Genomic DNA, 8,781 nt, shown 5'->3' with positions numbered 1-8,781 from the left:
TATCACTACAGTGAATCCTACCCTGAAAAAGTATCCAAACTATGTAAAGGTACAAATTAATTAATTGTAATTGTAGTCACAGTGAATTCATAATAATGCAGTCCTGGAAGCAGGTGATTTTAAAAATAATTTATTGTTGTGTTATGATGTGTTTAAAGTTAGACTACATATATAGCCTGCATCAGAATGCATATTCCATCCCAAGCTTTTTTAAATATTTCAACAACTTTGATAATACTATTATTGGATTCCTTTCCAGAAAATATCCTGAGATGAAAGGTAAGTACAAATTATTTAAATTCATGATAGGTATGAAAACATAATTATTTAATTCATATGAATGAAGTTATAAATTCAGCACTAAATATTTAAGCTTGTTTGACTTTTTGACATAGCTTTCATTATGGGATGAGCTTGTCTCATATATAAGCTATATGAGAACTAGGAATGTTAAACACACAGGGGTGTTCCTTCTAGAAACTGCCAGTAGAAGTACTTAATATTCTAGTGTCAGCTTATATAACAAATCCTCATCTAGACCACTTTATTTAGCTTTCAATATACAGCACCCATATTTGTAGAAAATGTCACATAGTTAATGTATCAAACTCATCTTTATTGAGGATATCCCATGTATTTTACAGATAGTTTCAGTGTAGTCTTGTTCTAACCTCATCAGATCGAGTTAGTTTTTACTAGGAAATATTTCACAAATTGTGTTGTTCATAAATTGGTCTACAATAAACAGCTCAAGGACAGAATCTGAAAGTTTGAACAAAAACCATCTACTTAGTCATAAGTTTAACCAAACTACTTTCTTGCCTCTTGCAAAAGATCCTTGCATTTCATTTTACTAGAAAGAACTACATTAAATTTTTTTTTGTTTTGTTCTTTTACATTAAATTTTTAATGGCATATTTTATTTCCTGAGGTTAGAGAAGTTGACAGTGAAGAAAATAGAAACATTTTAGCATAAAATGTCCTTTCTGTCTTCATCAAGAGGAGGAATAGCACATGTAAAAGCACAGAAATCTTGTTCTTTTAGATACCTTATCTATGTGGATTAAATTAAAGTTTTACCTGAAAATATGTTTAAAAGGCACAACAGACTCAGGGCTGCAAAACAGAAATATGAACCTACAAGTGTAAAGAGACTCAAAGAGATCATTCTGGCAAACCACCACAGGCTAAAAGCTGGTCTTCAATAACAAGGAAAGAAGGCCCATATATACAAGGAAGTTGAAAAATGCTCTACTCAATGAAAACCTTGTCAGGAAAGAAAAAAAGAAAGAAATTAAAGAGTTCTAAGAATTTAATGAAATTGAAGGTACAACATACCCAAACTTATGGGACACAATGAAAGCTGTGCTAAGAGGAAAACTCATAGCTCTGTGCTGGCAGAAGAAACAGGAGAGAGCATATCAGCAGCTTGACAGCACACCTAAGAGCTCTAGAATAAAAACAAGTAAATAAACCCAGGAGGAGTAGAAGGCAGGAAATAATCAAACTCAGAGGTGAAATCAACCAAATAGAAACAAAAAGGACTATACAGAGAATCAACAGAACCAAAAGCTGGTTCTTTGAGAAAATCAACAAGATAGATAAACACCCAGCCAGACCACAGCACACAGAGAGTGTATCCAAATTAACAAAACCAAAAATTAAACGGGAGACATAACAGAAGAATCAGAGGAAATTCAAAAAATCATCAGATTCTACTACAAAAGCCTATGTTCAACAAAACTTGAAAATTGGGAGAAAATGGAAAATTTCCTAGACAGATACCTGGTACTGAAGTTAAATCAGGAACAGACAAACCATTTACACAACCCTATAACTCCTAAAGAAATAGAAACAGTCATTAAAAAAGTCTCCCAACCAAAAAGAGCCCAGGTCCAGATGGGTTCAGTGCAGAATTCTATCAGACCTTCATAGAAGACCTCATACCAATACTATCCAAACTATTCCACAAAATTGAAACAGATAGAGAGCTACCGAATTCCTTCTATGAAGCCACAATTACTTTTATACCTAAACCACACAACGACCCAACAAAGAGATCTTCAGACCAATTTCCCTTATGAATATCGACCCAAAAATATTCAATAAAATTATTGCAAACAGAATCCAAGAGCACATCAAAACAATCATCCATCATGTAGGCTTTATCCCAGGCATGCAGGGATGGTTTAACATATGGAAAACTATCAACATAATCCACTATATAAACAAATTGAAAGATAAAAACCACGTGATCATTTCATTAGACGCTGAGAAAGCATTTGACAAAATTCAACAGCCCTTCATGATAAAAGTCCTGGAAAGAACAGGAATTCAAGGCCCATACCTAAACATAGTAAAAGCCACAATGAGCAAACCAGTAGCTAACATTAAACTAAATGGAGAGAAACTTGAAGCAATCCCACTAAAATCAGGGACTAGACAAGGCTGCACACTCTCTCCCTACTTATTCAATATAGTTCTTGAAGTCCTAGCCAGAGCAATAGACAACAAAGGGAGATCAAATTGATACAGATTGGAAAGGAAGAAGTCAAAATATCACTATTTGCAGATGACATGGTAGTATATTTAAGTGATCCCAAAAGTTCCACCAGGGAACTACTAAACCTGATAAACACCTTCAGCAATGTGGCTGGGTATAAAATTAACTCAAATACATCAGTAGCCTTCCTCTACACATAAGAGAAACAAGCTGAGAGAGAAATTAGGGAAAGGACACCCTTCATAATAGTCCCAAATAGGGGTTGGGGATTTAGCTCAGTGGTAGAGCGCTTGCCTAGCAAGCGTAAAGCCCTGGTTTCAGTCACCAGCTCCGAAAAAAAAATAGTCCCAAATAATATAAAATACCTTGGTGTGACTTTAACCAAGCAACTGAAAGTTCTGTATGATAAGAACTTTAAGCCCCTGAAGAAAGAAATTGAAGAAGATCTCAGAAGATCGAAAGATCTCCTATGCTCATGGATTCCAGGATTAATATAGTAAAGATGGCCATTTTACCAAAAGCAATCTACAGATTCAATACAATCCCCATCAAAAGTCCAATCCAATTTTTCATCGAGTTAGACAGAACAATTTGCAAATTCATCTGGAATAACAAAAAACCCAGGATAGCTAAAACTATCCTCAACAATAAAAGGACTTCCAGGTGAAACACTATCACTGAACTAAAGTATTACAGATCAATAGTGATAAAAACTGTATGGTATTGTTACAGAGACAGGCAGATAGATCAGTGGAATAGAATTGAAGACCCAGAAATGAACCCACACACCTATGGTCACTTGATTTTTGACAAAGGAGCCAAAACCATCCAATGGAAAAAAGATAGCATTTCCAACAAATGGTGCTGGCTCAACTGGAGGTTAGCATGTAGAAGAATGCAGATCGATCCATTTTTATCACCCTATATAAAGCTTAAGTCCAAGTGGATCAAGGACCTCCACATCAAACCAGATACACTGAAACTAATAGAAGAAAAAGTGGGGAAGCATCTCAAACACTTGGGAGAAAATTTCCTGAACAAAACACCAATGGCTTATGCTCTACGCTTAAGAATTGACAAATGGGTTCTCATAAAACTACAAAGCTTCTGTAAGGCAAAGGATACTTTTGTTAGGACAAAACGGCAACCAACAGATTGGGAAAAGATCTTTACCAATCCTACAACTGATAGAGGGCTAATATCCCAAATATACAAAGAACTCATGAAGTTAGACTGCAGGGAGACAAATAACCCTATTAAAAAATGGGATTGAGAGCTAACCAAAGAATTCACAGATGAGGAATGCTGAATGACTGAGAAACACCTAAAGAAATGTTCAACATCTTCAGTCATAAGGGAAATGCAAATCCAAACAACCCTGAGATCCCACCTCACACCAGTCAGAGTGGCTAAGTTCAAAAACACAGGTGACAGCAGATGCTGGCGAGGATGTGGAGAAAGAAGAACACTCCTCCATTGTTGGTGGGATTGCAGACCAGTACAACCACTCTGGAAATCAGTCTGGAGGTTCCTCAGAAATTTGGACATTGCACTACCTGAAGACCCAGCAATACCTCTCTTGGCCATATACCCAAAAGATGCCCCAACATATAACAAAGACACATGCTCCACTATGTTCTTAGCAGCCTTGTTTATAATAGCCAGAAGCTGGAAATGTCCCAGATGCCCTTCAGCAGAGGAATGCATACAGAAAATTTTGTACATCTCCACAGTGGGGTACTACACAGCTATCAAAAACAATGACTTCATGAAATTCATAGGCAAATGGATGGAACTAGAAAATATCATCCTGAGTGAAGTAACCCAATCTGAAAAACATGCCTGGGTCTGGAAAAGGCTAAGCCATAACTCATTTTCTCAGCCAACAATAAAGTAAAACATTATAAATCAATTTTAGTATCACCCATATCCAAATAATGTTTGAATTCCTAGTACATTAAGTCCAGTGTTCTGAAAACCCAGAGTAAACCAGAACCCAGTAAACTAGCTATAGTAATGAGAAACAACATTCTTCATGCTTTGAAGGCCAGTCAGAAACCAGCACGTGATGGCTACATCCATTCTTCTTCTTCTTTTTTTTTTTTTTTTTATGAAGTCATTAGATGTTTATTCACAGTTAATCACTTTCTACAAAATTGCTATTCGCAGAAGTTAGAGGAGTAAGTACATAGTTTTTTTTTTTTATTTAAACACTGATCTTTAAATATATACGCACAAAACTTAGTTCAGCAAGGCTTCATGGTATACAGCAATTCCAAAATAAAACAATCAAATGGCCCAGGTGTAACTCCAGAGATATTTTTTATCATCAGCAGGGAAAGAGGCAGCACAACCAGGAGGTGTGGGAATATGATCCGCCTCCAAGGACGCCTTCGGGGCCTCAGGGGTGCTCTAAGCTTAGTCCATCTCACAAAACGGAGTGCAGGAGGGACCCCACCCTCAAGAGTCCAGCAGCCCATGGACGCCACCAACTCCAAGGGAGAGCCTGGGAGTAGCCATGTCTCTGCTGTGGGGAGGAGGCTGTGTGGAGAGGAACGGTGTACAGGCACACGACTACAGAGGACTGAGAGCTCACAGGAGACAAGATTTAAAAAGCTTTGCGTTGGGGTTGGGGATTTGGCTCAGTGGTAGAGCGCTTGCCTAGCAAACCGAAAGACCCTGGGTTCGGGTCCCCAGCTCCGGAAAAAAAAAAAAAAAAAAAAAAGCTTTATGCGTTGCTCTTGGTCTTTTCTACCTCAAAAGGCTTCATGGGATGAGGCAGCAGAGCAGCTGCAAACACAACCAGAGATGCAACCAGCCCCACAATCCTGCCATCTGCACTCGTGGACAGGTGGGGAGAAATGTACAACTGAGAATGAGGACTTAATTGTAAGAGCAAGAAAAATTAACAGCCAGTATTTTCAACTTCCATCTGCTTGTAGGCCTATGAGAGGGAAGGATGCCACCCGCTCCCCCCTACCTGTCTTGTGCTTTGACCCTTAGTGGCTCTAGGTATAAAAAGGGCAGACGGCAACTGGGACCTGAAGGGCAGTGACCTGAGGGCCGGTGAGTCTCAGCTGAAGCAAGTGTCAAAGCTCACAATGTAAAAGCTGATCCTTCAAGACCTCTGGCCCATTTAAGATGGGAAATACACCCTCTCTGCTTCTACCAGCTCCTTTCTCTGTCCTCTTTCCCCTGCCCTGAGAGGAAAATATTTACACAGGATAGGAGACTAATCAACTGAAAAGCTCTGGACTAACTTTAACTTATTTAAAAAAATAAAATAAAAAAGGTAAAGACACCACTCATGAACACCCTTGAAATAAGACAAAGGCACTATGAAAACAAGTGAGACACTGAAGGAAAGCAGTGGGGAGGGCAGCTCTGCAGTCTGGCTCTCAGGAGACCATGGGTGGGCAGCAGGCTCCTGCCCTAATTCCAACTCTGATGGAAAGTTCCAGGCCTCAGGCCAGAGGCAGATGCCCTTGGGCATCTCCAGTGAATCCCAACCAAGGGCCCCAGATACAATGGCTGTCCCTGTGTGTGAAGAATCCTGCTCCTCTAGTCCATCCATCTCCACAGACATTTGCATAGAGAAAATACCAGCCCACTTGGTTTCTTTTCTTTTATTATTGGCATCAGCTGGACTATATGTGGCCTTAAACATCGTACACTGGACAGGAAAGAAAGAACGAGAAAAAAGGACACAGGAGGGGAACAAGTAGCGGTGAGATTCCGTAATAAAAATTGTAATTCATTCAATAGGTTACGTTTTGGCATTATGAAATCAAACATCCCTTCCCACCCCCAAAAGTTGCAACTTAAGTGATAGGGTCACCCGTGGGACTCAGTCAGGTGTTCTGCGTTCCCTCACAAGCTGTGACAGGCAGCGTGTGGGTGTAATTCTTGTGAACGGTCTCAACTTTTCACTTTCTTTAAATAATCTCTTTTGCTTCTTAGATGTTCCGGTTCACTGGGGTGACATAATTGCGGGGAAACATGCGGGTCTGCCATGGCAGGCCCCTTTCCACCAATTGTAATCTGAGTTATCTATGACATGAATGAACTCTCCTTGGAGAAAGCCCAGCTCACTGTCCTCCTGGGGGTCAAAGTCAAAGAGTGCCTGGACGTACGTTGGCTGCTGTGGCACCTGTTCTATGTCCCGGAGGAATATCTGCTGGTTCCTGGACATGGATGTTGATCTGTGGTAATCTACCAGCTCATTCAAAGAATTAAACTTCACCACCCACAGGAGGTACTTCCTTGCTCCTTCACGAAGCACCTCATTTCCAAACTTGACTGACAGGGAGAGTGCTCTCGCTCTCTCGGATCAGGAAGACCCCATCGTGCAGCTGTTTGCTAAGCATTTCTTCTGCTTTTGCTCTGAGGATTTTGCCAAAAAACCACGGATGTGGTTTCATTTCTATGTAATTCTTGGGGATGAAGCCATCTTTCCCATTGAGTTCTGCCTTATACCAGTTTTGATCACATTCTTCATTCAAAACCTTAAGGACGCCCCCCCTCTTGAAGCTCAGCTCATCGTCAGCAGTAGCTTTTAAGTCATATTTGGCGATGGCTTCCATTCTGAGCTCCGCTCAGTGCTCAGCAGTCTGAAGCCGGGGGAAGGGAATCTTCCCTGCTGAAGAGCTCTGGGCGCAGCCTTTCCTCTTCTGGGGCTATTCTTGTACACTGGGACACACAATGCCACCCGTGACGCGCCATCCGCTCCCTCACCCGGCCTGGCCCGCCTTGCGCTGTGGCCCGCGGCCGCCAACCTCACTGCTGCTCCCGGACTGCAGCGCCCGCTGCCCAGACCGCCGTCCCCGGCCCCGGCTTCGCTTGCCCCGCCGCCGCCCGATCGCAGATGCAGCAGAGCAGCCTAGCTCGGCTACATCCATTCTTACACATAAACAATGAAACTTACAAGTGTAGAAAACAAAGGTTCATCCGTATTTCCAAGAGGACCTGGGTCTGGCTCAATGCAGTTGTGGGCAGGGCCAGCCCAGCAGCACTTGGCTTCTATGTGGGGCTCTGGACATTACAAAGCTATCCATTGAGCCCCAAGTGTTATTTGTGAATAGTTTACCCCCAAGTCCCCTGCCTGGTATCCTCTGGAAATCTCTGCTTTGTTAACAGCCTAGGCCTGGGAACACAGCTTAAGTTGCTATGGCTGGGTCCTAAGAAGTTTTCTGCCTCCCAGCGTCACTAGAGGGCGTTTCCAGGGCTCCAGGGCAAATAATTGATGGCACTGGAAGAACTCCCAATTACGGTTTCGTAAAAAAAAAAAAAAAAAAAAAAAAAAAAACCCAAAAAAACAAAAAAAAAAAAAAAAAAAAACCCAAACAAACAAAAAAAAAAAAAACAAAAACAAGAAACAGCCGGACAACAACAACTAAAATCTGATAAGCGTCTCCCAATTGCCTGAATGTGGAGTGTACAAACCCCATCAAATTCTTCCTGTTCATCAGGCTGGGCATTCCTTAACCAAAATCCAGGAACAACTGGAATCTCATTGGTTTTCTCCAAGTCTGTGGCTCACCTTGGGAGTCTGCAGAGGGAATGTATTGCCTGGAGAGACCTGGATTAGGTGGTCCAGGCCAGGTCTCGAATATCCGGAATGAAAAGCGAATTTGGGCCAGTTATTTCCTTATGCGCCCCCCCCCCTACGTTATTCTTGAGTTTTACTGGAAAAGAAACAACCATTTCAGTCCAAATGTAAAGCAAACGTTTATTAAATATTACTGACCAAAAGACGGACCTGGGGCAGAAATATCCACAGAATTTCACAGCTGGAATGTCCCACGGCCAAGTGTTGCAAGGGTTTATACATATAATCAATTTGGCCACCTTAGTTTCCCGCGAGAGCTTGTTATTTACAAAGAACTACAATTCCCAGCATCTCTGGAAGTTAACTGGTTCCTGAGCAGGTGGCGCTTAGAAGTTAAATTAGGGAATTATGTATACAAGCTTGATTTACATTACATATCCACCTTCATTTTCGGAGGCAGGAGGGGAAGTTCCTAATGAGTGTAGTAAAGGGAGTTCACACAAGCTCCAGATTTCCGGACTTAGTGATCTCAGGGTCACTGTTCACAAAGGGGAGGAGCAGGCGGCTGAGCAGCCGGAGCTGAGGCCGTGAGTTCTCTCCAGTGGTGGATGGGAAGACAGAAGGGCAGGCTATTGGAAGACAGGCACAAGTGCTACTGAAATGCAAATCTCTGTGTATCTGGAAAAGGTCTGGTACTGTACTGGAAGACTGGGCCTGGGACCACTTTGCT

At 41.6% G+C, this 8,781-nt stretch overlaps 1 pseudogene; it reads right to left on the bottom strand.

The window, feature by feature from the left end:
- Nucleotides 1–6,227: 6,227 nt before the first annotated feature.
- On the bottom strand, nt 6,228–7,342 carry LOC116894328 (annotated as a pseudogene).
- Between the last annotated feature and the right edge of the window lie 1,439 nt (nt 7,343–8,781).

This window comes from Rattus rattus, chromosome 2 (genome assembly GCF_011064425.1).
Source record: "Rattus rattus isolate New Zealand chromosome 2, Rrattus_CSIRO_v1, whole genome shotgun sequence".
Classification (NCBI taxonomy): domain Eukaryota; kingdom Metazoa; phylum Chordata; class Mammalia; order Rodentia; family Muridae; genus Rattus; species Rattus rattus.
The sequence above is the reverse complement of the archived record's forward strand: the minus strand, read 5'-3'. Positions and strand labels throughout refer to the sequence as shown.